Source organism: Canis lupus, chromosome 18 (assembly GCF_003254725.2).
Source record: "Canis lupus dingo isolate Sandy chromosome 18, ASM325472v2, whole genome shotgun sequence".
NCBI lineage: Eukaryota > Metazoa > Chordata > Mammalia > Carnivora > Canidae > Canis > Canis lupus.
Window position 1 is genome coordinate 21985395 of NC_064260.1, and position 17240 is coordinate 22002634.

Here is a 17240-nt window from a genome sequence, read left to right on the forward strand (position 1 = left end):
GTACTTATGGTTTTGGCGAATACAGAAATCGTAGATGTTCTCAAATCATATTACAGACATTGCAGATATCTCAAGATATTGCATGTATGTTCACAACTGCATTAAAATTATGCTATTTATAGCAAAACTGTAGGATTTAAAAATCTTATAATTTAAAGTCTTAAAGAAGCATATATTTATACATTTTGATCATGGTATTTCAGTGTTATTTGTTTCCTGAAGCATTTTATTTGTTCAGTAAACATGACACATAAACATGATCCATGAACTTCACCAGATTACTGTAGAAGTCCATGGCACATAAATGCTTATGAGTCTTACCTGCCCTGAAGGATGGGAGAAGCAAGAACTTGGAAAGAACTAGATTCCCTGAATGACTACAGAAAGAAAGCTTCCTGATGGCCTGAAGATGCAACTCACATTTTTCCATGGGAGAAGGCAAATCTTTGTTATTTACGCCAGTCTACTGTGGGTCCTTTTTATGGCAGCATTCCTTGCATATATTCACTAATGAATATTAGTGATTCACATTTACTGATATATTCTCATATCATCAAGATATGAGATATATCCTGATATTGATGTATATCTTACTATGTATACTTTCTATATAATCTCATATCATCAACTTTTTTATGTATTACGGAAAAGAACACTACAACTTTCTATAAGAACTAATAGAATAATGCTTAATATCACCAATCAATAGGGGAATGCAAAACAAAACTACAATGAGATATCACGTTATACCTGTCAGAATGGCTAGTAGCAACAACAAACCGCCCCCCACCAAGATCCAGATGTTGATGAGGCTATAGAAAAAAGGGAACCCTCCTGCACTGTTGGTGGGAACATAAATTGGTGCTGCTACTGTGAAAAACAGTATGGAGATTCCTCAAAAAATTAAAAAGAGATACGATACAATCCAGGAATTCCACTACTGAGCACTTAAAAGAAAAAACACCAATTGGAAAAGATGTGTGCAATCCTATGTTTATTGCATTTATAATAGCCAAGGTATGGAACAACCCAAGTGTCCATCAACAGATGAATGGATAAAGAAAATAGGATACATGTAGACACACACACACACACACACACACACACAGCAATATTACTCAACTATAAGAAAAGAATAAGATCTTTTCATTTGTGACAATATAGATGGACCTACAGAGTTTTATGCCAAATGAAATAAATCAGACAAGAAAAGACTAACATCATATGATTTCACTTATATGTGGAATCTAAAAAAACGTAACAAATGAATTAAAAAAAAAAAAAACAGAAACAGACTCATAAACACCAAGAAGAAACTGTCAGTTGCCAGAGTGGGGGGGTGGGGTGGGAGATGGGCAAATGGATCCAGGGAAATGAGAGGTATGGACTTCCGGTTATAGCATCACTAAGTCATAGGGATGAAAGCAAGAGCATAGGGAATATAGTCAATTGTACTGTGATAACCTGTAGGGTAATAGATTGTAGCTACACTCATGGTGAGCACAGCATAACATACCAGAGTTGTTGAATTACTGTTTTGCACTTGAAATTAATGTAGCATTGTATGTTAACTATGCTTCAATTAAAAAATTAAAAGAAAATAATTTTAAGACTTAAAATAAGAATTTGCATATTGCATTAGCATACTCAATTCCTTAATACAATAAAATGCCTACGTAAGCAGTAAACTGTTAACTGTAAAAGCTAAACAAAGTAATAATTTTTGAGTATGTTATTCTCAGAAATACATAAAACAGTGCAGACCACTGAATATAAGGATTTAAAGGTGCCTATCAAGGCAAAGATCAACAAATGTGCACATCCCTTAGGACTTACCAGCAGTCATTGTAAACCCTCATCATCTCCATTTCAAGCACCTGCCCTAAGGTCAAACAATCCTTCAAACCCCTGTATACAATCTGTTAATCCCTATACCAATTTTTCTTTTTCCTGTTTCTCTCATGTCCTCACTTCCCTGATCAGTTTACAGTTCACAGCCACATTTTAATCATTCTCTTGCATCTACCTCAAATCTCTTCCATCTCTCAGTTTGCATAGAAGAAAAACATGTTGCCATAATCATCTCTCTGATTTAAACTCCCTGACCGCTAGCTTCAAGTGGACTCTCAGAGCAATAGAAGCAATACTAGTATCACAGATTCCTAATCTATGTGGTCTTCTGCTCTCAGTATCTGTGATTCTTGGTCATGAAGATTTTGCAGGAAAACCATCTTTCCCAGCTCCCTCTACCCAAACTGCACATGTTCCATCATCATTAGCATCCTAGACTCAACCTTCACTCTTGTAATCCTGCATGGTCTTTGCACCTTTGGGAAGTCATCTTTTCCACTTGTACATCAGACTCCATTTCCTCTCCCACTCAGGGACATGGTTCATGCAATCAGTCTCTGTACTCAATCATTCTCATTGCCGTATGTAATACGCTGTGCTTTCTCCCACTGCTAAAAAAAAATAATAATAATAATTCTCCACCCCACATTCTTCTGTAACAACTGTCTTATTTCTTTTCTGGTTTTATAATAAAACTCTTGGTGGTTGTCTATCTCCTTTGTTTTCAATTCTTTCTATTTTTTTTTCTCCTTGGATCCATTCAAAATAGCTTTTGCCAAATCTCCTCCACCAAGAGAATTATCAAGGTCACTGATGACTTACTTCCAACAATCAATTCTCAGTCCCCATCTTCCTCTACTTTTGAGCACCATCTAGCACATTTGGTGACTCTTTTCTTGTTTGAAATATTTCCTCCATTTCCTGGACAAATCATTCCTGGTCCTTCCCCAGTCTCCCTCACCAACCACACTCTTATTCTTTTGCCTTTTTTTTTCTCCAGACCTCATAATATTGGAAAACTCCAGGGCTCAGGCATTGTCCCTTATATTTTTTTTATCTGCTCACACTCTCTTAATGACGCCGGGTATTATATATTTAACTGACATTTATATCTTTAGCCCACACTTGTCTCTGAACTCCAAGTTCACACATAAATCTCGAACTGAATAAAGTGAACTCATGATCCTTCTCTCTAAACAAGCTCCCCTTATAGTTTACCTCACGTGAGAGTAGAGGAAGGGCAACTCTAGTTTTCAGTTTTTCAAAACAAAAGCATTGGAGTCACCCTTGATTCTTTTTCTCTGACATTTCCATATGAATTCTGTAAATCTTGTCTGCCTTTGTTTCAAAATACAAAACTCACATCATCTTCCTGCTAACACATGACCCAAAGCACTATCACTGCTTACCTGGATTACTGCGATGGTCTGATTGGTCACCCTGTTCATCTGCCTTGCCCAACTTCAGTTAATTCTCCTTATCTCCTTCATGAGCCTGTTACAATGTATGTCCATAAAATATAATTAGAGTACAATTTGTCAGTTTCATTTAGAATAAAATCAAGGTCTCTTATCATCATCTCTAAGTCTTATATGATTTACCCCCTCTCTGATTTTGTTTCCTACACTGCTGTCCTGATGACCCTTCTCCATCCATCTATGCTGCCCTCGCCATTTCTCATCCTCACCTCGGAGCCTATAACTGTTTCCTTTTTCTGGTTGTTCTTCCCCCAGGATTCCTATTAACATTCCCAGTCACCAGCTCAAGGGTCAGCTTCTCAGGGAAGCCTTTCTTAATCATTCTATTTAAAATCCACCCTCCCGCTACCTCTGCACTTCTTTGCTCTTCCCTGCTTCAATTTCCTCCATAACTTTTATCACCTTCCAACATATTATACTTATATCCTTTAGTGAATGGCTTTCTCCTCCTCTGACAATGTGAGCTTCTTGAAGGTAGAGATCGTTGTCTGCTATGTTCTCTCCCTTAAAAAAGGTACCAACACATAGTAGGTATTTGGCAAGCTTTAACATCTCTTGTAATTTTTGTTATGACTGATTTAATTACTTGTTAATACACTCCAGCCTACCCTACGTAGAGAAGGGAAGAATCAGTTTCAAAGTTTGTATGAATCAGAAAGCTAATGGAAACATTTTATAGCATTAATAGGACTTATTTTATAAAACATCCCTCATTTCTCCAGGGAATGTTAAATTGGCTCCGTTTAAAAAGCTTTTTCTGGGCAGCCTGGGTGGCTCAGTGGTTTAGTGCCGCCTTCAGCCCAGGGCCTGATCCTGGGGTCCCGGGATAGAGTCCCACGTGGGGCTCCCTGCACGGAGCCTGCTTCTCCCTCTGCCTGTGTCTCTGCCTCTCTCTCCCTGTGTGTCTCTCATGAATAAATAAATAAAATCTTTTAAAATAAAAATAAAAAGCTTTTTCCAATTTTAGTTCAAAAGTAGTTAAGAATTTAACCTTTGCAAACCAAATATTAAATGAGGCTCTATGTATCTATAAAATGGAACATGTAAGATGACCATAGGGTATAAATTAGATGGCTAAACATATTCAATACTTCGTTACAATTTTATATTATAAAATATACAAAAGAATTTACATAATGTTCATCATTGTTAAAAAAAGATGACCTATCCATGATGAATCTTACAACATAGAATATTTCAATGTTTGAAGTCCCTATGTGCCCTTCCCCAATAACTTCCCTTCCCTGCCTCTAAGAAGTAAACACAAGAAGTTGTGTTAATCATTCTTTGCTATATAGTTTTGCCGTATCTGTTTATTTCCACTAATATGTCTTCTTTTCCTTGATTTTGAAACCAATTTTAATGTAACAGTTACTATAGGCTTTCATCTGTAAGTTTCTTTGCATACATAGTGTCACGCTCCTGAGATGTACGCAAGTGAACTTGCTTCGCTCTAACTCATTTAAAATCATGATCTTATGAACATTCCTGCTATGACTTGAGGATCATATATTCAAACATTTTATTAGGCATCATGGTTTCCTTTTCAAAGCAGTTATATATCACTCTCAACTCCCATGTGACCATTGTTCCACATCCTTGCTATTATTAGAAATTGTCAGTTTCTACTTTGCCTAATGAATGTGGGAATAATATTGTGAATTTAACTCATTCATTCTTGATTACTAATGAAGTAGACTCTTAGAATGAAATTAAAAAGTTGTTATAGTTGCATTTTTAAAGCCTCCTTAAGAAACTGTTTTGGTTTTTATTTTACTTTTTTAAGGATTTTATTTATTTATTCATGAGAGACACAGAGAGAGGCAGAGACACAGGCAGAGGGAGAAGCCGGATCCCTGCAGGGAGCCCAATCTGGGGCTGGATCCCGGGACTCTGGGATCACATCCTGAGCCGAAGGCAGACCCGCAACTGCTGAGCCACCCAGGTATCGCAAAACTGTTGCAGTTTTTAGTCCTAATTTGTTCAAACCATATCTTTCATAAAGATATGCCCCTATATTGTTGCTTCAAATAATTTGTCTTTTATATTTAACTCCTTGATCCATTTGAAATTATTTGAGTATCTGTGAAGCAGAGTTCTATCCTAGGATCATTAATCAAACAAGCTATTCTTTACTTACTCGGCTTCTATATACCTTTGGGTATATTTATGGGTTCTCTATTACATTTCTTTGTTTTCCAGTCACCAGTACAAGACCACCTTACTAGTGTAACTTAAAATGGTCTTAATATCTGATGGAGCTCAGCTTTATAGTGCATATACGTCTGCCAGTAATGAGTTAGTTATTTTGATCCACTTCATTTTTCACATGTATTTTAGAGTAAATTAGCTGATTTTAAAGAAAACTCCATTTTAACATTGTAACCTGTCCCAATTCCGTCCCCACTACTTTTACTCATTTAGTTGCCTCTACTTCTTGTTTTTAGTCAAATATCACCTTCTAACATACTATGCGGTTTATGTATTCATATGCCTATTATTATTTTACTTCCCTCTCACCTACCCATCTCCTACCCAGATGGATTATAAACTCAAAACTGACAGTTATTTTTGGATTTGTTCACTTGTACATCTCAAGCACTGAAAACAGTTGTTCCTTGGGCAAAGATAGGTACTCAGTAAAAATTTGCTGAGCGAATGAATTTAACTAGAATTTATGACTCAGCCAGGGGAAGTGGACATCTTTGTAACATTAAATTTTTCTTAGCCATCAATATGGTGTCTTTCCATCTATCTACATCATCTCTAAAATATTTCAATAAAGTTGCAAGTTTCCTACATGAAGTTTTTATACATCTTTGTTAGGTTTACTTTTCTGTAACTTACACATTTGTTGTCATTGACACTTGCTATAGACTTGATAGTATTGTCTGTTTTCTGGATTAAAATGTAAATGTAATTTGATTTTATAAAAATATTTATATTTATAAGGTTGAATATAACATCCATGTAAAATTTTTGTCACTTTTACTGAAGCATCATTTTCACATTGTAAAATTTACCCTTTTAAAATGGACAGTACAAATAAATACATATAGTAACCACTATCACAATCAAGGTATTGAAAATTTCCCATCACTCCAGAAAGTCCCTTTGAGCCTCGCTATAGTCAATTCCTTTCCTCTACACCCAGCCTCTGGCAAACTCTGATCCATTTTCTGTCATTAATGTTTTGCTTTTTCTAGAATGTCATATAAATAGAATCATGCACTATATGGTCTTTTGTGTCTGCTTCTTTCCTCACTGTAATGCATGTGAAATTCATCCATATTTTTGTAGTTTTAGGAGGTTTCCTCTTAATTAAGGATAGCATCACATTGTAGGGATGTAATTCAAACTGTTAATCCATTCATCTTTTGATGGACATTTGAACTTTTTCTAAATTTTATTATTATGAATGATGCTACTATGAACATTCATTGAATGGATTTTGTGTGAACGGAAGTCATTCCTCTTGGGTAAATTTCTAGTGGAATTGCTGGAGCATGTAAGAAATTTTCTAGTTTTATAAGACATTCCAAACTCTTTCAAAGTGTACCATTTTTTTTTTTCATCCCCACTAACAGAGTAACATAATTCTGGTTGCACTACATTTTCATCAGCAGTCAGTATTAAGAGTCTTACTTTTATCCATTCTAAAGAGCATGTAATGTTATCTCCTTATGATTTTAATTTACATTTCCTTAATGACTAATCATGCTGGCCATCTTTTCATGTTTTGTCATTTATAATTCTTCTCTCAAGATGTGTCTTTAAATCTTTTGCTAATTTAAAAAAATTTTTTGCCAATTTTTAAATTGGGTTTTTGGTTTGTTATTGAACTGTAAAGATTATTTATATATTTTGGATATGAGTTCTTTTCTCATATCCAAAGCTCTACAGTAGCCTTGAATAACATCAACCTCACAACCATGGGAGGTATGAAAAACAACAGCCTTACAGACATTAGAAGAGGCAGAATGAGTTTGTGGCTTCTCAAGAAGCCCTATCCTTAAAGAATATTCATTATTTAAAAATGGTCTTGAAGGATGCCTGGGTGGCTCAGTGGTTGAGTGTCTGCCTTTGGCCCAGGGCATGATTCCTGGTCCTGGGATCGAGTCCCGCATCGGGCTCCCTGCATGGAGCCTGCTTCTTCCTCTGCCTGTGTCTCTGCCTCTCTCTGTGTCTGTCATGAATAAATAAACACAATCTTTAATAAAAATAAATAAATAAAAAGAATAAAAATGATCTTGCATCCTTCTAGAAAATACTGATTGATGGAGTATTGTCATTTGATTTGACAGAGAGCTCACTTACAAGATATATCTGGTACAGAACTTGTATCCGGAAGGCATAAAAAATTTACAACTGAATGATAAGAAGACAAATCTAATGAAATTTGGATAAAGTATCGAATAGGCATCTGTTCAAAGATGATACAACAAATGGCCAGTAAATATGTGAGAAGACTCTCAGCACTAGTCATTAGGGACATACAAATCAAAACCACAGTGAAATAACCAGCCCATACCTACAAGCATGACTATAACCAATAACATATACAGTAACTGTTGACCAGGTTGTGGAGGAATGGAATCCTCACACATCTGCTGGTAGGATTTAAAATGATGCAGCTCCTTTGGAAAACAGCTTGACAATCTCTCAAAATGTTAAATAAATATGGTGTTACCATATAACCCAGCAATTCCACTCCCAGGTGTATATGTAAGATAAATAAAAACGTGTCCACGTCAAAGCTTGTACACAAATGTTCATAGCAGCATGATTCTTAATACCCAAAATGTGGCAACAACTCAAATGTTCATTAACTGAAGAAGGGATAAACAAAATGTGGTATATCCATACAATGAAGTATTATTGAGTAATATAAAGAAATGAAATACTGATTCATGTGAACACTGAATCATCCCTGAAAACGTTATGCTAAGCAAAGTAGGCAATCATAAAAGACCACATATTGAAAAAAAAAAAGCCAAAAAAAAAAAAAAGACCACATATTGTGTGGTCACATTTACATGAAATGCTGGGAGTAGGCAAGTCTGTACAGGCAAAATACATTAGTGGCTGCCTGAGGCTGTGTTGGAGGGCGGGTTGTGGAGTAGCTCCAGGATGTGGAGTTCTTTCTGGCATGATAAAAATGTTCCTAAATTAGGTTGTGTTATGGTTACATAACTCTGTGATTATACTAAAATTAACCAAATCGTATACTTAAACACATCACGCAGAATGATATACCATTTTGACGGATTAGAAAAATTAGAAAGTGTGATAACGCTGCCAAGTTTGAGGGATCATTGAGCAATGGGAACTCTCATCCACTCCTGGTAGAAGGTCACATTAAGATTGCCAATTTGAAAACCAGTTTTGTGTTTAGTCATCAGTTGCACTCCTAGATATAGAGAGCAGAGAAACTATGGCATACATGCACTGGAATACCATGCTATCCCCAGGAGCCCTCTTCTTAAAGATACACATGGAAAACAGACAAATATCCACAAGAGAGTGAATACAATATAACATACTCCCACAATCAAATACCATTTCCCTGTGTGAATGACAGAGATCTAGCTCACACATGAATACTATTGATTATTAATATATAATTAAATATAAAATTAAGTTGAAAGGACCGATGGGCTAATTATATAAAGCTTAGTAACAGAAAAGTTAAAAACTTCCCCCTAAAAAGCCTATTTCCCAAATACTAAGGTTGCCTCTCTAAATGTATATATGTATGTTAAATATAAAATTATGCATATAATTTAACGTAAGTATATATATTTATTTATATCATTTTATATACCTATTTGAATATGTAATATATACAAACCTATGAATATGTAAAACACATATTTGAAATGAAATCTCAGATGTGTTTTTTATGCAAAATTTGTGTTAAGAGCATTTTTGGTATGGTTTGGTATTTTTTTTAAAGAACATTTGAGTTAGCATCATTTAACTATTCTACTGAAAAAAAACAAAATGTGTCAAACATAAAAGCTGAAAGCAATAATACTATTTTATTATATAATTTTCTATTAGACCTTTAAAGTATTTTTATTCCTTCTCTTGTCTTCTGATAGCTAAATATTTTCTTGATCATTATTGATTTTTATTTCTTATCTTGGGGGGGATTTTTATTGTTATATATGTGTTTTCACATTAAAATCACAATTGGTGAGATTTTCTCTCTCTTGAGTAAAGCACGAAAGGGGAAAGATCAGTCTACAATAGAACAATGCAGTGAAACTATAGCTGAAAAATCTCTGGCAGAAGCAGAAGCTCGTCTCCAAGAGCTAAAGGTTACCTTTTCTCACCAAGCTATTCTCCACCACGAATGAAACTGAAAAAGAACTTTTTAAATGTACTATCTTTCTTATATCAAACTGTTTATAATGACACTAATACATGCATTTAATACACATGTCAAGCATTATTATTCAATAAATCCTTGCTGGCTCCCCTCAGGGAGCCTGCTTCTCCCTCTGCCTATGTGTCTGTCTCTCTCTGTGTCCCTCATGAATAAATAAATAAAATCTTTAAAAATATTAACAATTCCTTGCTGTTGGTGTACTGACTGAAGGCCTAAGTTAAAGGTGTACAGCAAGATCTTAAATAGCTTTGTCCCCTCGTTCACAGACCTATCCTCTTACTGGATAATTAGAATAATGAACTTCCATCCATCCATTTAAAAGCTAATAATTTATTTTTTTCCTTCCTTCCTTCCTTCCTTCCTTCCTTCCTTCCTTCCTTCCTTCCTTCCTTCCTTCCTTCCTTCCTTCCAACAAATATTTACTGCTTACCTCCTGCCTGGCACTATGCTTACTTCTAGAGATAAAATAAGGGTAAACAGATAAAGGGTCCTTATCTTCATGGAACTCAGAAACTTTGTGTGGAGACAGGTAACTGTAGTTACCATTTAAAAACTGGAAGCATTGTGTTTAGCGGTAGAGACAGAAGCGTTTGGTGGTGGGTTGAGGAATCTGAGGGAGAATTGACTTGAGGAAGGGTTAATAAAGATAAAAAAAGAAGAAAAGCACATAAAAAGCCATATGGCAGAAGGACTGAAGGTAGTGAGGACAGAAAGACTGCCACATAGAGATCAAGAAGGAATGTGAGCTACTGTGCAGACATAAAGGTTAAGAGATTTCAAGTCAGGCAGGATTTTATCACCTATGTATTTTTGTTTGGGGTGTGTGTGTGTGTGTGTGTGTGTGTGTGTGTGTGTGTTCCTGCTTCTTTATGTTCTAAAACAATGGAAAGACATGGAAGCAACAAGCAAGGCAGAGACATTGCTTGTCTTGCATTTTGAGATCACTTGGCTGCACTATTCAGCAAGAGCTCCTTCGTCTTCAGTCTCCACCACTTTCTATCCACTTTGTTGGTGAGCTACCACTTATCATCATAACCACATGTTCATGCAGTGGTTTTCCAAAAATTTAACCCTTAGAGCAGCCTGCCCCCCTTGCATGGATTGGAGTTTGTGGACTCTGCAGAGAATTTAAATTCTTCCAAGATTCGTTACATTCTAAATGCTTGTCAAGTCTAATGGGCAACCAATACCTCTAAAGACACACTTTATGATCACACATATCACACATATGAGGTGATAGGAAACATACACAAAGTGCAAAGGGTAACAGTGGGAGGAGTCAATTACTCTGCCTGGAAAACCAGGGAAAGCATGAGAACAGGTACATCCTATCTGGTTGTCTAAGAAGTGTCTAAGGTTTTGTTGTTGCTGTTGTTTTTAAGAGAAAAATAGGAACATTTGGAGAAAAGGGAACTTTATGAAATCATAGATGTTTCCTGGGAGATGAATAGAAATTTTATGTATGGGAAAGGACAGAGTGAATTTGGGAAAGAAGCTCAAGATGAATTCGGAGAGAAATTTTATGACAGGATAAAACTGAGATCCCATCCTTTAGGCACTGGAGAGCCACAGGAGTTAAAAAATGAAGCTGGGGAATGATTCTCTAATGGTTAACCTTAGCAGTGTTGTATCTGCTTACAAGATTAGAATTCATCTCCTTGAATCTCCAATTACTTTATGTAGCTGCCCACCCTTATTTTCTGTGGTGTGTGAAGACCAACTTCCGAATATGTTTTGGTTCAGATACCAAAGATTTTGCTCTCTCTCTATGTCACCTTCATTCTGGGAAGCAGACCAGGCATATGGAACAGAATTTATGCTGACCCAGAGGCCATGCATTCATCCAAACTAATAGGCTTTCTTTAGTTTGACTTCCAAGTCAAAAAAATTGGGGGCCTTCTCTAGAAACCAAATATTTTCCACTTCCTCAACACCTTCACCAAATAATTCAAACATGTATTTGTTTCTGTGAGATAATAAATATTCCCACCCCTAGTTAACAAATTATAGTTATAATTGTAAAACATTTGGCTCATAAACACGTACTATTTTATTAAGACAAACTGATTATGACTTGTAAAAATAAGATGTAAACATTGATAGAATGGGAGAATCAATGTTTAAGCACAAGGGCAGATGCCAGTTTTTGAATTATATACAGTGATGACTCATGGGCATAGCCATAAATCTTAAATAACAGAGCACATCTATCTTGGGGGATTGTCAGGAGCATATGGAACCTTCAGGTGCTGTGGTGACTAATGATTATTTGTAGACAAGAGTGAGATTCCAGCTTGATGCCTGTGACTATGGAAGTACATGATAAAAACTACATTGCTATTGGGCATTTTTTTCACTTATCTGTTGTAGACTCCAGAGGAGAAAATTATTGTCAAGTAAATAAGACATCAAATGATCTATTTATTCAAAAGATTTTTCCAAAAAATAGAATGGTCACACTCAAAATTACGGCCAGTGTGTACACATGTATATGTGTTTAAATGTACAATCTGTAAGCTGGAAAGTCTCTCATGCCTTTGTGGACATTTGAAACACCCTTTTTTTTGTGGTGACTTTATACACATACATACACAGAGGTTTTTTGGGTTTTGCTTTTTTTAGAGGAATACTCAGCAAAAAGAAGGAGCAGGATAAAAAGAGAGAAGGATTTCTGATATGGGAAGATACAGTCCAGTATAATACCTCCAGTTTTGATCTGGATGACTAACCATGAGTTATTTTAGATATTAAAACTAAAAGTTAAATTTAATCGGAAGGTACCACTAATGAATTGTGAGGACAAGAATGATTTTTTTTGCTTTATTTATTTATTTGTTTATTTTTGTATACTTTTATATTGGAGTTCAATTTGCCAACATATAGCATAACACCCAGTGCTCATCCTGCTAAGTGCCCCCCTCAGTGCCTGCCACCCAGTCACCCCCACTCCCCACCTTCCTCCCCTTCCACCACCCCTTGTTCGTTTCCCAGAGTGAGGAGTCTCTCATGTTCTGTCTCCCTTTCTGATATTTCCCACTCGTTTTCTCTCCTTTCCTCTTTAATCCCTTTCACTATTTTTTATATTCCCCGAATGAATGAGACCATATGATGATTGTCCTTCTCGGATTGACTCACTTCACTCAGCATAATACCCTCCAGTTCCATCCACGTCGAAGCAAATGGTGGGGATTCGTCCTTTCTGAGGGCTGAGGAATATCCCAGTGTATACAGAAACCACATCTTCTCTATCCATCATCTGTTGATGGACACCGAGGCTCCTTCCACAGTTTGGCTATTGTGGACATTGCTGCTGTGAACATCGGGGGGCAGGTGTCCCGGCGTTTCACTGCATCTGTATCTTTGGGGTAAATCCCCAGCAATGCAATTGCTGGGTCATAGGGCAGATCTATTTTTAACTCTGAGGAACCTCCACACAATTTTCCAGAGTGTTTCCATCCAAAGAATGAATTAAAATCCATCTATTCCTCCAGTGATCTCTATGGCCAGGCCAGGACAGAAAGTCTATTTATTGATGTATTTATTTATTCATTTATTTGTTTGTTTATTTATTTGTTTATTTATTTATAAATAGCCACCCAGGTGTTCCAGGACATCCATATTTAAAAGCTGATGTGATTTTTAGGGGGATGGGGAGGGAGAGGACAGCAGTGCTCAACAACACTGAAACAACAGTGCTCAAACCCAAGAAAAAGGAAAAATCCTCCCCAACCCCTTCAGCATTTAGAGAGAACTGCCAATGTGTGATGATTCCTGCTAGGTTTTTCTGTTCTTTGTAAAACAGCTTTGAGAAAGCTGCCTAGTTTTGTTTTGTGTTTTTTTTTTTAAAGATTTTATTTATTTATTCATATGAGAGAGAGAGAGAGAGGCAGAGAGGCTGAGACACAGACAGAGGGAGAAGCAGGCTCCATGCAGGGAGCCTGATGTGGGACTTGACCGGGGACTCCAGGATCACACCCTGGGCCAAAGGCAGGAGCTAAACCGCTGAGCCACCCAGGGATCCCCTGCCTAGTTTTTATTTCTTTTACTCCAGTGGATCCCACTTGCACCAAGCTTTCAATATTGAGGCAGCATGAGGGACTCCATTTCTAACAGTTCCTTCAGAATTATTCCTCCGGGGAAACCAGCATACTGTTTCCAGGTCTTGTTGAGTCAAAGTACCAGATGAGGAGCAAAAACAGACTAATGGGCTGGACTTTGGGGAATTTTCAAATCCAGTCGCTAAGAACCAGATAAGCAGAATTAATTATGTATACCACTTCCCAAATTAATTAATATTTTATTTATCTGAGAGCAAGCGAGCATGGGAGGGAGCGAGCACAGACAGTGGGGAGGAGCCGAGGGAGAGGGAGAAGCAGACTCCTGGCTCAGCAGGGAGCTGATCCTAGGACCCCAGAGGAGTGCTGAGTGGAGGGCAGACACTTAACCAACTGAGCCAACGAGGTGTCCCCCACCACTTCCCAAATTTAATTTCATTTAAATTCTATTTTAAATATTTGCTTAAAATAGAATAAATCTTTCAGAGCAGTTTTGTATGGAGAAAAAGAAAGCAGAGAAATTTAGAAAACAATTGACCAAAAAAAAAAAAAAAAAAATCAAGATGTCCTGGTGGGTTTTAAACCTCCTGTCTATCAGGTTTCATTCTATCCTCTAGGAAGGAGTCAGATAATTGTGACAGAACAAAGTGACTGTCTTTGGCCTTAGACCATTTCCTTCTACATGTCTGCATTTGATTTTTGTTGATTTCTCTAACTGGGAATTTTCCTGATGAATAATTAATTGTAGCCCATATCAATTTTCCATAGCCATTGAATTATGTAGAAATCTTCCTACAATAAAACTTTTAGTTTGTTAAAGAGATTTGGTACATATTCTACTCTCCTTGCAATTTTAGGGTTGATTATATCCATGAGATTTGTCATTAAAAACTCAATTAGTGGGGATCCCTGGGTGGTGCAGCGGTTTGGCACCTGCCTTTGGCCCAGGGTGCGATCCTGGAGACCCGGGATCGAATCCCAAGTCGGGCTCCCGGTGCATGGAGCCTGCTTCTCCCTCTGCCTGTGTCTCTGCCTCTCTCTCTCTCTCTCTCTGTGACTATCATAAATAAATAAAAATTAAAAAAAAAAAACTCAATTAGCTTTCAAAGTATAATCCCTGACACACTTTTCCTTCTTTTGCTCTCCCCTTTATCATGGCAACAACACCCCAGGAAACTTTTATTATAGCTTGAATAGTTTGTTTTATTGATTTCAGTATGATGCAGCAACCACTTAGCATCCATGATATATTAGATTATAAGAATATGTAGCTAGTTTATACTCGCATGGAATTCTTAATCTGTATTTGAAGAAAACATTTTAAGAACTTATGTACCAGAAAACAGCATGCAAACAAATGAATATACAAATAATGGAATCAAAGAGTTAGAAATATGAGGTAAGAAACCACAAAATCCATTTGTTGTTTATTTTTGCTCTAAAACATGGATAATCCTAACAACTTTCCTCAATGATCTTAAACATCTATTTGTACATTAAGAAGAGTTTATTCCCAACTAATGTTTTTTCATACGTTAAAAAAACATTCTCCTTCCTCAGACTTCTTAAGAAATATTTCCTTTATCGGCAGCCTGGGTGGCTCAGCGGTTCAGTGCAGCCTTCAGCTCAGGGCCTGATCCTGGAGTCCCAGGGTCGAGTCCCACATCGGGCTCATTAATAAATAAATAAAATCTTAAAAAAAAAAAAAAAGAAGTATTTCCTTTTCAGTCTCACTTTCTAAAATTTTCTCTGATTTTGACCTTTGTAAACTTTTTAAGTCTTCAAGTTCTCCCTTAGATAAATGAAATCAAGCTCAGTATGGTTTCAACTGACTGTGAATCTGAAACATTCTATAATTCATTTCATTCTTATGTCACAAACTCTCCCACACATCTTAATTCTCATAAAAATAATAAATATAATATTGCTGACTTGGATTCAGTTAAGCTCATTAAAATATGTAGAAACTCATGTTATGTAGCCTTTTGTTAGTTTTCCTGATTTTTCAAATGTATTAATATTGACAACAATCATGATATTGTCCACTTTCTCAAATGCAAGGTTTTGGGTTGAATGTCAGATTACATATGAAAAACTGGAGACAGAATTTGAGGCTCTAATTTTAATTCCTGTGAAGGCTGCTTGGTTTTCATGCTACTCTTGTGAAGCACTAGGTGGCCTTTTAGGTTGTAAACAAAAGCCTCAGCAAGGCTTCAACTACAATTTTAACTCCTCTGTCCCATGAGTCAGCCAGTTCTGCTCAGCCTCTTGGCTGCTACTTGGTGCGCTGTCTTCCACAGAGCACCACTGGTGGAAATGAAATGGGCTGTGAAAGCGGCTGATGATTTTTTTATTTTATTTTTAAAGATTTTATTTATTTATTCATGAGACACAGAGAAAGAGGCAGAGACACAGGCAGAGGGAGAAGCAGGGTCCCTGTGGGGACCTGATGCCGGACTCGATCCGGGGACCCCGGGGTTACCACTTGGGCCGAAGGCAGACACTCAACCACCGAGGCACCCAGACGTCCCACAGCTGATGATTTTAAACAGTCAGACCTGGTGTCTGCGCTGAGCAAGCTGTCATATACAGCTTGTTAGTTTTTGAGCAAGGACAATGATCTGTGGGGTCCTAATGAAGAGCTGGGGCTTCCTGGAAGGACTGATACTCCTCCAGGAAAGTGTTGGTCTTTGAGAGGGTGAACATATCACATCTGCAGCATGGACTCTGCTGTGGGTTCAGGTCTCATGGATAGAGCTCATGTGCAGAAACTTCTCAGTCAGGACGTCATGAAGCACTGATTTCATCTAAGTCACCTAAAATGGCCATTTCTCATCACCTTTCTTTCTCCACTACACACCACTGCTAGTACAATTAATACCTACAAATACCTTCTTCTAGAGACCCAAGAAGGTAGTAAAATCCCTTTGCTCTTTTTGTTTCTCTCACCTTATCCAGTGGCCTACCACCAGTTGGAATTAGATAAAAGGAGATTAAAATCTATCTATACTTCCTCCTTTATTCTGGCTATCTTTTTTGCTTGCTCCTCCCACAACTTCCCAGAGGACCACAAAGAACAGATTTCCCCCTTCCCTGCAAGTAACTCTTTCTGTCACCAGCTGATCTTTACACCCTACCTGTTTGTACTCATCAATTTTTGTTCCACATTTTTGCTTAAATTCTTGTTTCCAGTTTATCTCTTAACCCGCATAAGACCCAGTGGGTATAGCATCCCTTGATGGAAACCCAACCTGGCCCTCAAGCCATAGTGACTACCCTAGGATGAGTTCTGACCCACCCATTCCAGTTTGAACTCAACCCTCAAGTTACACCTGTGCAGATGGGTCACAGTGACCTACAGCTACCTCTCCCTCATTAAAATACTAAAATCTCCTTCCTTTCCCCTCTCTCACTCAAATAAATACATCCTTTTTTAAAAATGTCAAAATCTCTACCCCAGGT